The sequence below is a fragment of the Thamnophis sirtalis genome, unplaced genomic scaffold (assembly GCF_051295495.1).
Source record: "Thamnophis sirtalis isolate CommonGarterSnake01/CBP01778 unplaced genomic scaffold, rThaSir2_p1.2 scaffold_6, whole genome shotgun sequence".
Lineage (NCBI taxonomy): Eukaryota > Metazoa > Chordata > Lepidosauria > Squamata > Natricidae > Thamnophis > Thamnophis sirtalis.
In genome coordinates this window covers 133,096,645-133,112,543 of record NW_028261386.1, presented here as the reverse complement: position 1 = coordinate 133,112,543, position 15,899 = coordinate 133,096,645, and the positions used below count along the sequence as shown (strand labels likewise).

Genomic DNA, 15,899 nt, shown 5'->3' with positions numbered 1-15,899 from the left:
AATTGAATATTATGGATGTTTAGCTAAAATATCTAGATCGGATTACTTCAATTTGTAATAGATATAGCTGAACAATGATTGATATAGATAGCAATATATATAATTTGGAATTGGTTGATAGATTGATGAATATAACTGAAAATTAGCTAAATCTAATTGCTTTTTTGTGTAACAGATATAGTTGAATAATAATTGATATTAATAGTAATGTATATAATGTGGAGTCGATATGATAACTAACAATTGGATATGAGAAAACACCTTTAGGGTATACATAAAGAGTATTAACTATAATAATTAGCACTATTAAAAAATTAAATAAAATCCATATAATTAAATGTTAATCAATATTGGGAAAATGTTAGGATATATGATATAACTGAATATTATGGATGTTTAGTTAAAATAGAACATGAGGATTTGATGATAATAGAGGATTTTACAAATAAGTAAATGAACTGCCAGCATGTGTCATGGACTAATTCCTTAGCATAACTAAGGATGAAGGATGTTTAAATAATTATAATAATTAAAACCGGAGGTATAATGATCTTGATATGGCAAATATTTGAGTTAAGATACTTGAATTAATAGGAGTCAATCGAAGAGAAGCACCAAAACATGTTGTAACCAGTTGATATACTTCTTATTTTTTCATAATAGATACCTGTGTTTCGTTTTGTTTTTCTGATTGTTGTCTTTGTTTTTTTTTTCTGTATTATCTGTAATTGATTGATATATTAAGAAAGATGTTGTACCAGTTTTAAACTAAAACTTAAAAAACATTTAATAAAAAAAAAAAAAAAAAAACTAATTTGTTTTTGAACCAAGAATTGTAATTCAGAGGATAGACAAATGCAAAAATAAAAGAATAGCAACACTGCAAATCCTTATCCTACTTTGAGAAATGGGGATGGAAACAATTCACCAAAAGATCTGGGCACCAAGCGAAATCTTCAGGTATCCGTAGTTTATATGCAGAAGAGTCACGAAGCTGATCTTTTTTTATACTTCCAAAAACATTAGTGAAGGCTTGTTGATTCTAAATCATTAAGAAAGAAAAATAAGAGTATTATTAGGCATAATCTGCTCACATTAAGCTCAGCAAAACTCGGGAAAGGAATTTTTATGGCACTTTTTTTAAAATTCCAACCACTGCCAATTAAACATGCCAAAATGACTGTTTTGGGGCACATCACTCAGTCAGCCAGTTAACTGCCATTTTACATGTTATAATCCTAGCCAGCATTTGAAGGAACCCTTCCTATCTGAAGACATAAATTAATTGAGTGTTTTACTGCTTTTCAAAAAAGGCCGTGCTCATTTAATGTTCAACTGGAATGGTATTAATGAAACTTTCAACCAAGCCTCTTTTGAATCATTTAGCCCATCCATTTGCATGTTTTTATCTGTGCCTGCAAAGTGCATGAAATATTTATTTGAAAGGAAGTGGGGTGTGAGCAAAGATAGGGAGCAGGATTTGATAACTGCATTTAGAGTGCTTAAGAGAGAGCCCTGATAGAGGGAATAATTGTCTTCTTTTGAGGGAGAAAATATATTCTCTGCTACGTGAGAACTAGATACTGAGGACAGAATTGGCAAAACTGGACATATCTAGCCTTGAGGGGGAAAAAAAGACAGAAAATGGGTAATGGCAACTCTTCAAATGCCTAAAAAGATGTAACACGGAAAGTCATTCTTTGTTTCATTGCTTCAACATGTTAAACATGAAATAGTGGACATTACAGGAAAACAGATTCCAATTGAATATTAAAGAAAATCTTCCTAAGAACTGTTTGACAGTGAAACAAACCACCTTGAGAGGTGATAGATCCTCTATCACTAAGTGTTTTTTTTTTAAAAATAGATTTCAGGCTAGAGAGACATAACAGAATGACAGAGATGGAAGGGAACTTGGAGGTCTCCTAGTCCAAGCCGCTGCACAAGCTGGAGACCCTGCACCATTTTGGACAAACAGCTGTCCATTCTCTTCTTGAAAACCTCCAGTGATGAAAGAACCACAACAGATGTGGGTTCCTACCAGTTCGCACCTATTTGGTAGAACCGGTTCGTCAAATCTACTGAACCGGCTAGAAGAGCAATAGCAATAGCAATAGCAGTAGACTTATATACCGCTTCATAGGCCTTTCATGCCTCTCTAAGCGGTTTACAGAGAGTCAGCATATTGCCCCCAACAATCTGGGCCCTCATTTTACCCACCTCGGAAGGATGGAAGGCTGAGTCAACCCTGAGCCGGTGAGATTTGAACCGCTGAACTGCTGATCTAGCAGTAGCCTGCAGTGCTGCATTTAACCACTGCGCCACCTTGGTTCCACCAGTGGACCCGGAAAGCAGGCCACACCTTCAGAAGAGGTTCCAAAAATTTTTGAAACCCACCACTGGTGGGTGTGTAATGTCCCGCAGTTATCTACGCATTAATAATGATCTAGTAATATTTCCTTATACATTTTAGGGACCTTTCCTTACATAATTGGTGTTTTCTTTCATACTTTTGGATTTCTAATTTCTGTTTCCGTTAGTTGGCAATTGCTAAAACCAATCCCACGTGAAAAAATATTCAAAGCCTTCTTGATTTTAATTGTCAATTTATTTATTCCTGCACATTGTAATATTTATTCATTTACATATCTCTGTTTTCCCACTGTTGTGCAAACACAATTCCAGCAGCTGCTAACATGTGTAAAATTAAATATATATTTATACTCCCTTTCAAATAGCAAACAAAATATTTCTGGTTTTAATTCCATATCTTGCTTTACGATTGCTTCTAACCACTAACTTCTGAATAGCTACTTGGACCGACCTAAGTACTAATTCATAATGTCATATCCAGTCACATGGGTGGCAAGCCACTCCCATCCAGTCACATGGGTGGCAAGCCACTCCCACAAAGGAGGCCACACCCACAGAGTAGATTCCAACAATTTTTGAAACCCACCACTGAACCACAACTTCCGAAAGCAAGCTGTTTCAGCAATCTGAGCTGCTGGAAGGGAACCTGATTAGGCCAGTACAGAGGTCTTTGATTGGCCGTGCTCCCTCACACGGTGGACCTTTAACGCCTAGGCCTCCCTCACGCGGTAGGCCTATAAAGTGCCAGGATCATAGAGATGGCAGGAAAGAGGAGCGCATGGGAGAGAGAGTGCAGGGATGATGGGCATGTGAGTAGTAGGGGGAAGGGAGAATTAGAACAATTAATCACTTGCCTCCAGAAGTTGTGAATGCTCCAACACTGGAAGTTTTAAAGAAGATATTGGATAACTGTTTGTCTGAAGTGGCACAGGGTTTCCTGCCTAGGCAGGGGGTTGGACTAGAAGACCTCCAAGGTCCCTTCCAACTCTGTTATTCTTTTGTTCCCCCCTCCACCTGTGCGCATCTTGTTCCCTTCCTCCTCACCTTTGTTAATTTTAAAATCAATTTTGAACGTTATTTATTGTTTTAATGTTTTATCTTGTGGGTTTTATTGATTGGAAGCAGCCTAAAGTCACCCTTGGTTAGGCAAGATAAGTTTAATAAGTAAATAAATCACTAAAATAAGGCAGAGCTTTGCAGAAAAGAGTTACTTATGTCACAACATGCCCAAAAAGTATTACCTAACTCTACTCTAATTCTACATGAATGAACTAGTAAGATTAAAATTCCAACCAGGACATTCTGTGGATACACCTGAACACAATGGTGCTTATTTTAATCTCCTTAAGCCATCAAGTTTGAGGATATAATTTGTGGCTGTATGAACAGAGAGGATGGTGCATTTAGCTTTACTCCATGGGTACCATTTAATGATGCCTAATTAAAGCAAGGTTCTCAAACATCACAAAGCAGTGTAAAGAATGGGATTTGGGGCTGTCATTTGAAATGAAAGCCTCGGGTCAAGCATAATGTATTTCCATGTCCCAGGCAGGTGGCTACATAAATTAGGTTGCCTGAGGCTGGTCCTGATACTTTTGGAAAACTATATTTTCAGACATCTTTTTCCAAAATAGTTCCTATTGCCTCATGCTTTTTTCTTCTTTTTTGGGTGACAGATGAAAAAATGGACTTTCATAAATCTTATATTTTGCCTCTTGGAAATCATATATATATGTGTGAAATGCTCTTTTCCCTTTCTGGATCTTGCTCTGTTTCCACTGATAGACTCATTTGTAGCTGACAACAAAAAGCCAAGGTAATTAAATGTGTTCAGGTTTTTGTTTTTTTGTTTTTTAAATCACCTTTCCGTCTTCCATTCTTGTTGATGTCTTTCTGCTCTATAATTTTTTGACACATGCAAAATGTTTAAAGTTCAGTCTCCCTGGATCCTGATAACATCATATAATAAAAAAAAATGTTGTTTAGTTATTTGGTGGCTTCCAACTCTTTGTGATCACAGAGGCATTACCCCACCAGGCCTGTCTGTCAGTAATAGCTTCTTTGCACATTCTTGATGCTTGCGAGTCTCTTTGTAATAGCGGGTTTAATGCAATTGCCATGTTCGACGGGTCTATTGTACAAATAAATGGCTAAATCCAGTTCTAATCCATCAAATATTTTCTATCAGTCTCACTTTCCTTTTGCTAGGTTGAAATTAAACTCCAAAGTTAAATACCGGCAAGAGTTAATTTTAAATAAGAACCCATCTCTTTGGAACTGGTATCACTTGGAAGGTAAAATTGGTTTGCAAAATAATTATAGGTGAAATACAGTTGCATAAGTCGAAATGTGAAATATTTCTGCACCAAAATTTACTTTTGTCACAGAAAAGAGTTGATTTACTTAAGGGAAAAGTCAATATCAGCATGGTAACTTTCATTTAAGCAGTGGGTTTATGGCGATTCTCAGTCAACCATTCCTCACCATCTAGTCAGAGCTGAAAAAGCTTCTTGGATGAGAAGTGAAATGTCTTCAAAGAAAAATCAGAAACTCCAGTTGCCTCTTGAAAGGCAAGCAGTGGTGGTCATCATCTTGACTTATGACCCTAGCTCCTGGTAATAACATTTGTTGTAAATGGGAGAAATTTGATTGGAGTTTGGAGTTTGGAGTTTATTCAATTTGTAGGCCGCCCTATTCCCCGAAGGGACTCAGGGCGGCTGAACAAAGCCAAGGGAGGGGAAATTACAAAAAGTAAGACAAAGACAATCAGACAATACGAACAACTTAAAAGCACAACAGACACAGCAAATTCGAGTAGAGAGGGGAACTCAACCCCAGGCTTGCTGGGACAGCCAGGTCTTCATGGCTGTCCGAAAGGCCTGAAGGGTGGAGAGGGTCCGAATCTCCACGGGGAGCTCATTCCAAAGGGCCGGAGCAGCCACAGAGAAGGCTCTCCTCCGAGTAGTCGCCAGCCAACATTGGTGGCAGATGGGATACGGAGGAGGCCTAATCTGTGGGATCGAATGGGTCTGTGGGAGGTAATCGGCAGAAGGCGGTCTCTCAAGTACCCAGGTCCAATACCATGTAGGGCTTTGTAAGTAATAACTAGCACCCTGAAGTGTATCTGGAGACCAATAGGTAGCCAGTGCAGCTCGCGGAGGATAGGTGTAACGTGGGTGTACCGGGGTGCACCCACAATCGCTTGCGCGGCTGCATTCTGGACCAGCTGGAGTCTCTGAACAGCCCCATGTAGAGCGCAATTCCTTCAGTTAATGGATAAATAGATTGTGTCTCTGTGCAGATATACTATCATTATATTTTAAAAATTTATAATTTTGACTTTGAATTTTTACCCGACCCAAACAGTTCTCAGTTTTCTACATTCTCCAAAGGGTCTTGCGAGGCAAGACTCAATTTGGACTAGTGGCTAAGGCACCTAGCTGGAAAAATAGGAGACTATGTATTCTAGTTTTACCTTAGTTAGGAAAGCTGGCTGGGTGGCTTGAGGCCAGTCTCTCTCTCTCTCTCTCAGTCTTCACCTCACAGGGTTGTTGTTGTGGGGAAAATAGATGAGGAAGATGTGTTTGGATATGTTCGCTGCCATGAGTTATTTGTAAAAATAATAAAGGTGACATATAAATAAAAGCAAATAATGTTGGCATCTAACATTTCAACAGCATTCTCATCATCTGGGTATCATTGAATTCCATTTTTCTTCCCTTCCTTAATTCCGGGACAAAATTTTAACCTCAGGCAGAGAATCCATGGAAGGAAGTTCCCTTACTGTTGCTGTGGGAGGAGCTCAGAATGGAGCCATTTCTATTGTGACCCATTTATTTGGAAGGATAATACTTCCTCTTAACTGACTATTTTAATTGTTAGCTATTAGTTTTATTTATTTATTTTTAATTGCTAGGTTAACTGAATGCATGAAAGCCCATCTTCTTTCCTCCAGCAGTCTCCACCTGCCTCAAGCCAAGAAATTGCTCTGAAGTTGGGATATCCTGATTTAGAAAACCCACAAAGGGTAAAATGGGAGGTAACACAAGAGCAGTAAAGAGTTATGGTTCTGAAAGATGCTTAGATTGGACTTGGTACAAGAAGAGGAATTTTTTAAGAAGAATTTTAAGGCTGTTGTTAGGCATTTTCTTTAAAAAGAAAATTCAAATCCCCACTAAACTTTATCCCACTTAACCAGCTTGGTAGGGATAATAGGAAAATGTGTCCTTATTAACCCAAAGATGCTTTCTTTCAAAAAGCCACTGGGCTTTCTTGTTTTGATTGAAAACATTTCGCTTCTCATCCAAGAAGCTTCTTCAGTTCTGATTGAATGGCAGAGAATGGAAGGACTTCTATTCCTTGCTATTATCTGGTCATTAGTATTCTTTCTGAGAATGGTGCTAATGACTAGATGTCTGCAAAGAATATAAACCCTTCAATTTGGGGTAATATTTATTGTTTTAATGTTTGATCTTGTTCCTTTGATCCGCTATAAGCCACCTAGAGTTTCCTCTAGGTAACATGGGAAGTGTTAAGTTAAATAAATAAATTAAGTTAAATAAATAAATACTAAACAGGCAGGACAAAGATTGTGGCTCTTTTTTCCTATTTCTGTGATAAAATTCTGCAAATGACAGGGCTTTAGAATCCCTGAGTGTTTCTAATTGTTTCCTAGTACAGTTATAACAGTTATCAAAATATTTTATCCTGTAGTGAAAAACTCAACCCAATTACATCTGACACAGGTGTAATTAATAATTTAGGATAACTAAAGTGCTTCTAAGTAATGACAAGGAACTACTGTAACCCATTATGTTATCTGGAATGCCACCTTGTCATTGTTGAGATTGCATAATTATCTGCTCTGCCTTCAACAAACACATCGGACTTCCATTTCCAAATGATTTTCCTGTACTTCAGTAGATAGAAGAGAGATAATGTTAACTCAGCTAAACGTTTCGGGTGTAGGGAAAAGCTAAAAGATCATTTTGGAGTGGCATAATCAGACAATGCTTTATATAGGCTGAGCTGATGGATGATTTACCCAACGAAACTCAAATGTCTCAATTGAACTGCTCTACATGAATCTTTCATTGGGTACGTTTGCATTTGAAATCACTCTCTTATCTGTCAGTTTGCCTTATGTCTGAAATAGTTTAAAGCCGAAAAATTGTAATGTATACACTGTAGATAGGACTAGCTAAGTATATAACAAATATGGGGGAAAAAACAATGTCGGGAATTGCAGCACATTTGAACAATGAAAGGACAATTGCACAAGCAGTTTTGGAAATAGCCTGGCCCAAGCCAAACTCTAATCCACCAGTTAATTAGAGTTCTAGTTCAGAGGAAAAGCTTCAGTCTCAGATAGGAGACCTGGCATCAGAAAACTCTTTTCAAGTCCTGCTATAATTTCCCAGGGGGGGGAAAAACGATATTAATGTCATACAGGGAAGTCTCATGTGGATTGAGGATATGGATGATAGAAATATCTTCCAACTTTGTATTATGACTCAATCTAGAGGAAATGCTTAAATCAGTTCCTGAACTGGTCTAATTTTTGCTCACTAATTGCTTCTCCTGGAAAAAAAAAGTCTAAGTTCTTTCAAGAGAAAGAAGGAAAGAAAGAAGGAAAGAAAGAAGGAAAGAAAGAAGGAAAGAAAGAAAGAAGGAAAGAAAGAAAGAAGGAAAGAAAGAAAGAAGGAAAGAAGTTATCTCTTATCTTTATTTCTATTCCAGCCTATATCATGCACAGATTTTAATATTTCAGAATGCCCAACACTGAACATACACACAGATGTGTGCGCATGCACACACAAGTGTGCCCATGCAGACCCATAGGTCTCCCTCCCTCCCTTTCTCCCTCCCTCTCTCCCTCTCTCCCCCCTCTCTCTCCCATGTGCTTTCTTGCCCAGGAACTCAAACCACATGGTCCTGTCCACCATTAAACCATCTTTCTAAACAACCACCATATTTCCAGTGTCTTTCTCCCCACTTAGAACTGAACCCAGATGGACATTTCTTCCAGCCATGAAATGTACAGATTTAAATGAGAAGGCATGAACAATTGTTTTCTTTCCCTTCCCCCCTTTTATAACATTAGAAATTTTGCTGATTTTATTTAAACTCTGTCATTTCTAGAGGATGGCTCAGAAGAAGGTGCTTTTTGCATCATTTTATGCAAATCTCCCCTCCCAACTGATGAGGAGTGGGAGAGAAAGCAGGTGAATGAACTGAAGAAATGGGCAATTTTTTTTAACACTCTTCTTAAATAGACATGAATTCCCATTTAAATGCACAGCCTGCATTGAGAGGATTGAATTCTAAGAGCTCGGTCTAAAAATGTTAAGACAGGATTGCTTAAATTGTATTAAAATCCACTGTAAATGACCTGGTCTGTTGCATTTAGCTGAAGGTCTAAGTATGTAGCCCACCTCATCTCCCACCCAGGTTTCTGGGTGTCCTGTGAATTAGTGAGCACTGATAGCATTTGGTATGCACACCTATTTTTCTACAGAAGAATATGCTTATTTGCTATAGGCTTTCATCTATATTTATTCTATTCCATAAATAACTCAATATTTATTCATGATATTCTTTCACAATTGGAATGTAAAGAGCTGCTATCTATTATAGGTATCATAGACTTCTGCCTGCTAGGAAACCAAGCATAATAAGGGAAAAAAATAAACCTTGTTATATGTAACGTTTAAAAAAAATGATGACGCCCTAGGCTGGATTGGAAATCACTTGTCAGCACTGGAAGCCAATCATCCATGTATAAATGATGCATTCTGAAAAACAGATGTATTCTTTTATTCATTAATGTATGAGATATGTTTTGTGCAATGAATAATTTAAAAAAATAAAATACAAATCCAGCACTGTAAAATTAATTTCCAGGAACAGATCTCATTGGAAGCTGTATCAAAAGGAGACCATTTATTTATGAGAGGTCTATACATTACTTATTTTGAAAAAAGAACAGTTTTGCAAAGCAATGCCTCTGCTATTAGCAATAATGAAGCATTTCAAATCTAATAAATAGTAGGACGTCAGTATAATTAACTTGTCCTTAAAAAAGCATGGCTAGGAGAATTGGTTTTCCTAATAAAGCCTCTTTAAAAGAAGAGTAAAAGCACTCTGTGTGGACAGAACTAAACAAATGTTCAAAGTTTAAAAGATCTAATTGAAAGGTGAAGGAAGAATAAATGTGAAGAAAATGATCAGTGATGAAACTTTTATGAAGGAATATGAGGAGAAAGTGATGAAGGAATGTGGCAAAGAAATTCATATTGAAATGACAGCGATATATCAAAGAGTAAAGCTGAAGTGAATATTCATGTCCAAGAAAAAACATATGTTGAAAATGAAGTCACCAGTACTGTAAGATTATTGAAAAATCACTTGATTGTATACAGGTGGTTCTCGTCTTACAACCATTCCATTAGTTACCATTCGAAATTATAACAGGACTGGAAAAAAGTGACATACGACTGTTTTTTACACTTACCACTGTTGAAGCATCACAGTCATGCCCACATCGCAGCCTGAATTGGTGGAGGAAGAGGAGCCAGAGCTGGAGCAGACAGAGATCAAGGGGGCGGCTTCAGTGGCTTGGGAGGAAAAGGGAGGAGCAGGCCCAGCCACACCTGGGCCTTTCAGGATTGGGATGGCTTGTATGCAGGAAGGAAGGGTAGCAGGATGACCAGGAGAGGCTAAGCAGTGAACATGAGAGACAGAGCTCAGGCGATGAGCAAGGACCACCTCCTCCTGATCCTCAAGCATGGAGAGTGGAGAGAAGGCGAGAACAGCACAGATTGACCCAATTACTCCGGAGGAGAGCGCCCTGCACCACTTCACAAGGCACGCCTGGGGACTGAGCCTTAACAAGATGCTGTGGGGAGGGGCATTTGTCAGGAACAAATGCTGAACCCCTGGAGCATTGAGTGCTGACTTTTGAACTTTCCTGACTTCCTTGCATTCTTTCTGGATTTCTTGCGTTGCAGCTGTGGTGCTCACAGCACTGGGCTGGACTGTTTAGAGCCAGAGGCTGCTTGAGGTGTGTGTGAGAGAGAGGGGGGAGAGGGAGAGAGAGAGAGAGAAAGAGAGAGAGAGAGAACTTTGCTCTGGGACTTGCCAGAAACGTGGGAGCATTTGGGGAAATTTGGAACAATAAAGGGATGCTTTGAACTGCCACCTGCCTTTGTTATCTCTGTGCCATGCCCCGGGTCATCACAATCCCCATGGTTATATGATCAAAATTCAGGCACTTAGCAACTGGCATGTATTTAGGGACAATTGAACTGTCCCAAGATGATGTGATCACCATTTGTAACCTTGCCAGCCGGCCTCCAATAGGCAAAGTTGATGGAGGAAGCCAGACTCGCTTAATGATTGCTTGATTCAATTAAGAACTGTGGCCAAAAAAAAAAAAAAAAAAAGATCATAACATGGAATAAAATTCACTTGACAATTCCTTGTTTAGCAATAGAAATTTTGGGCTCAATTGTGGTTGTAAGTTGAGGAGTATCTAGATTATATAACTGAAGAAATATTAAAATATATATTGTCTTGTTTTTAGAATGGTGATGTGGCTCGTTCAACGTTTGTGAAGATTTGCCCGTGTTAGAGAATTGGAGGAAAGTTGTTGTTGATTGTGTATTTGTTGGAGAAAGGATTGAACCTCATACAGAGCTATTGGCTGATCCCTGAATGGTTTGAAGTGAATATTACTAGGTCACATTGAGAAACATGGGTCTGAACATTCAAATTTAAAGAATAGATCTGATAGAGAAGATGAAATCCACAGTTACTGTGTAAATTATACAGAAATGGCGAGTGAGAAAAACTAATATAGTCAATGAATCAGTGAGGAATGTATGTCATGCTTTACTGTGCTTTACATAATATAGAGTGCCCTGATTAAGAATAGCTTGATTGGCATGAATATATCTTTATTATTCCTGACAGTCAGATGCTAATTCCAGGATCAGTCTTCTCCATATGCCTGCATGAACAACTACTAATCTCCCCATCTTGGAACTCTCCATCTTTTGCAATTTTATACATCTGATAAGATCCCACAGGGTGGGCCTCCTTGGGACGCTGTCAGCCGGACAGTGTCGGCTGGCGGACCCCCGGAGGAGAGCCTTCTCTGTGGCTGCTCCGACCCTGTGGAATCAGCTGCCCTCAGAGGTCCGGACCTCGCCCACCTTCATGGCCTTCAGAAAAGCTGTTAAAACCTGGCTGTTCCGGCAGGCCTGGGGCTGTTGACCGCATTATGTAGGGTCCAGCCCCAATTTGAACGTATGCGTGTTGGAGAATTCTTAAATTTTTTATTTTTATTTTTTGTCTTGTTTTCTTTTCTGTTCTGTGTAAGCCGCCCGGGGTCCTCCATGATTGGGCGGCCTATAAATCAAATTAAATTAAATTAAATTAATTCTACCTTGTTATTCTACATTCTTTTTAAAAAAAACAATAATCCTAAATTACCTGGTTTATAATGTTTATTATATTAATTAAATAGTAGCGGCCTGGTGATCTAGGGGTGAAAGACACTCAGCTCCATTCTGAAAGTTTGAGAGTTCAATTCTAGGTAGCAGCAGATATTTCTTAGGGTGCCGAGAAAAACAAAATGAGAGAGACCGCCTGCTGCCAATTACCTCCCAAAGACCCGTCAGATCTCACAGGGTCGGCCTCCTCCGGGTTCCGTCCACCAGCCAATGCCACCTGGCTACTACCCGGGGGAGGGCCTTCTCTGTAGCAGCTCCGGCCCTTTGGAATGATCTCCCCGCGGAGATTCGGACCCTCACCTCTCTCCAGGCCTTCCGGAAAGCCGTCAAAACCTGGCTGTGCCGGCAGGCCTGGGGTTGATGAGTTCCCCTCCCCTCTTGACTTGTATGGCTGTGTGATTCTCGTGTATTTTAATTACGTGTATTGTGTTTTATGTCCCCTTTCCCCCCCTGAGTTGTTTGCCGCCCTGAGTCCCTCCTGGAGAAGGGCGGCATACAAATAAACTAAATCAATCAATCAATCAATCAAAACCCCGCGTGGTGTCAGGAAGGGCATCGGACCACCCAGCTCCATCCAGTCTCCCCGACTTTACTCAGGGATCACAGGGTTATAAAGAGAAAGTTTTTTTTATTATATTGATTAAATTGTATATTGCCCAGGATCCCTTTCTATGAGGGAGATGGGCGGTTAAGAAATTTGATATATAATAAATAATGTTGCCTAGCGATGTGAATTATGATCAATAACATGATTTTATATTAGTATCCTGTTTATTGGCAGCAATGGAAACATGATGATGAACAGCTGTGTCTTTTATTTGCTCCAGCAACCCATTTCTGGATATTGTTTCCAGAGACACACTGTCCTTTTAGGTTACTTCCAACTATCGGCTGTTACAAATTTAAGCGCTATTTTTTTCTTTTATACCCACAGCTATTCTTTTTTCTTCTTCTCATAGATGGACTTTTTACACTGTATCTTAGAAAAGTCCATATATTTATAGTCTGATTTTATACTTAAAACTACAGGCTGTCCAGATGGAATAGATCAAATGTTCTTCTGAAAAAAAGATGATGGTATAGGTAGCACACAAAACATTTGATATTTAATAAATAGTAAAGTCTTTTTGCACATCCACTCCAGTGATCCAGCATTTGGTCTTTTTTTTCTTTTATTTCTTCTCACTATTTGACCCACCTTTCAGAAGAGGCTTTTCAACATGCATCACTTCAAATTTGCATAGGGATATAATGCATATTTTTTTACTGATTCAGTAAATTAGCCAATTGTCCAGTTCAGTGTTTCATTTCCAGTAGCAATGAATCAGAAGCTTACAATATAAAAACAAATGCTTACGCCCTCCAAATCTTTTCATGAGAAAGATACTGTTTTAAGTCCAGAGGTGCTATGTATCCATGGACGGTGCTACCTCAATAGAAAACAGATCTGTTTATTTAAACCCGCACACATAAGTTTCATCAGCGCCCATCTACAACTTGTCCCATATCCCTTCTCCATTCTGAGTATGATCTCCCCATATTCTTTAGCTGATGCCAAAATTTCTGAGAATTCAGATCACTGGTGGGATTCCAATTTTTTTACTACCGGTTCTGTGGGCCTGGCTTGGTGGGCATGGCAGGGGAAGGATACTGCAAAATCCCCATTCCCTTCCGATCAGCTGGGACTCGGGAGGCAGAGAATAGGTGGGGGCATGGCCAGCCAGAGATGATATTTATCGGTTCTCTGAACTACTCAAAATTTCTGCTACTGGCTCTCCTGCTGGTCAGAACCTGCTGAATACCACCTCTGATTCAGATCCACTCATAGGTGTGGGGTCCGGCTGGAGAAGGGTACTATAGTTCATAGAAGGTCCTCCATCTTCAGGATTAATAGTTAGATTACAGAGTTTAGAAATTTTATTTTTAGCTAATTGGCTTTAAAAGGATGCCCAATTCCAAAATTACTAGAGTAGTTTACCTAATTGAAAAGAAAAGAGAAAACAACAATGAAAAAAGAACTTACATCATTCTTCTCGTGCTCCAATTGTGTCAGCAAAAGCGAACTAGATTTAAATTAGATTTAAAGTCTCAAAATAGCATTATTTATTGGCTATGGTCCAGAGATTGTTCTAGCATGTCCAACCAATATTTGTTGAGAATTTAATCCGTTTGAATCTGGCCGAACCTTTAGGAGTCTGCCTGAATAAATTCAGAAGATAGAACAAAGCTTAATTTAAAACACACACACACACACACACACACACACAAATGTAATTTCCTTATTGTATTGGCATAGCTGTCCTTTCAAAAGTAGGACCCTGATCAAAGGTGATATTCAGCAGGTTCTGAGCAGTTCTGGAGAACCGGTAGTGGAAATTTTGAGTAGTTTGGCGAACTGGTAAATGCCACTTTTGACTGCCCCTAGCCCCATCTATTCTCTGCCTTCCAGCTGAGTCCCAGCTGATCAGAAGGGAATGGGGATTTTGCTGTAACCTTCCCCTGGAGTGGGGAGGTAATGGAGATTTTACAATATCCTTCCCCAAGCTACACCATGCCCACCAAGCCACATCCACAGAACCGGTAGTAAAACTCTTTGAATCCCACCACTGATCCAGATCCACGTGTAGCAATTTGCCCTTAAAAGCCTTCATTTATATTCTTGTTTTGAATTCACAAAAATTTATTCAAAAGTTCACTTGTATATGAAGAAAAAGTGAATTAATATATTTTAATAAAGCTCTCAGTTGCAACTTGCTTGATACGATTTTTAAACAAACTGAGGCACGATTACTATTGAAATTCAAACAGTGGCAATCACTGCTTTGGATGTAACGTTATTCTCAAGGACCTTGCAAATAATGATCATACTTACATGGTTCAGACCACTGGTTTTTACGACTTGCCAACCGGGTTGAAAGACTAGCTGAGCAGCCTTTAGAACTAATGAAGTGAAAGGAGATGCATTATCAAAATGCAAAGGATATCAAATGCTATGAAAATGAAGGCAAGTGACAGCTAAACGGTACAAAGGAATAATCCGTTGGAACTTAGTCCAAAAAAGAGAGCTTTTATATTTATACCAAAGATGTTTTTGTTAAATTTTGTTAACTTTATTTGTCAATGGGATAAGAACGGCACAACAAAGGAGAAATGTAAGACGTCTAATAAAACTGTGCTTTCTGCTCTTCTAGCTCTGCAAAGTAAATCTAATTTGGCTTCATTGTTAATTGGTGATTATTTAAATAGAACCCGTTTAGGTGAAAATCACATTGTAACAGTTTATTATCTAACTCTCCCCACCCCACAGACACTGAGTGACACACACATGATATGTGAAGCAGAAACAAGTGATTTGATTAGGGGATTCAATCGTAGAACTCCTTCGCATTACATCTAATGGAATTTTCTAATTAGTGTGATGTGTCAAATTGAATCAAATGCATTAAAACACTTTAAAATGATTTGTTTTTAAATAGTAATTGTTTTGAACATTAGCATTAAAAATCTGCAAACTAATACAAACTAAAATACAAGAACAAAAAGAAAGCATTACATGCAGAATTTAAAAAAAAGAAAGAAAATTAGAAAAAAAATGTATAAATGTATATATAACTTCCTCCTTCATTACAACAAATATAAAAGTGATAAGTTTTTGTAAGTTATCACCTTTTTAAAAAAAATACAACAAAACATCTTTTCTTCCCATATCCCATCTCTTATCTATAAATAGCAATAGCAATAGCAGTAGACTTATATACCGCTTCATAGGCCTTTCAGGCCTCTCTAAGCGGTTTACAGAGAGTCAGCATATTGCCCCCAACAATCTGGGTCCTCATTTTACCCACCTCGGAAGGATGGAAGGCTGAGTCAACCCTGAGCCGGTGAGATTTGAACCTCTGACCTGCTGATCTAGCAGTAGCCTGCAGTGCTGCATTTTAACCACTGCGCCACCTTGGCTCTAAATAAATCCTTAAAACCTCTTCATTTAGTCCTGATCAGCAAAAATCAATT

The 15,899-nt window shown here is 38.7% G+C and overlaps 1 long non-coding RNA gene across 1 annotated transcript; it reads right to left on the bottom strand.

Annotated features, from left to right (window-relative positions):
* Positions 1-941: 941 nt before the first annotated feature.
* LOC148045229 (uncharacterized) lies at positions 942-15,325 on the bottom strand. The gene is made up of 3 exons (XR_015697198.1): positions 14,761-15,325; positions 9,066-9,167; positions 942-1,042 (listed from the first exon to the last, which is right to left on the bottom strand). It is a non-coding gene; the product is annotated as an uncharacterized LOC148045229 (long non-coding RNA).
* Positions 15,326-15,899: the final 574 nt, after the last annotated feature.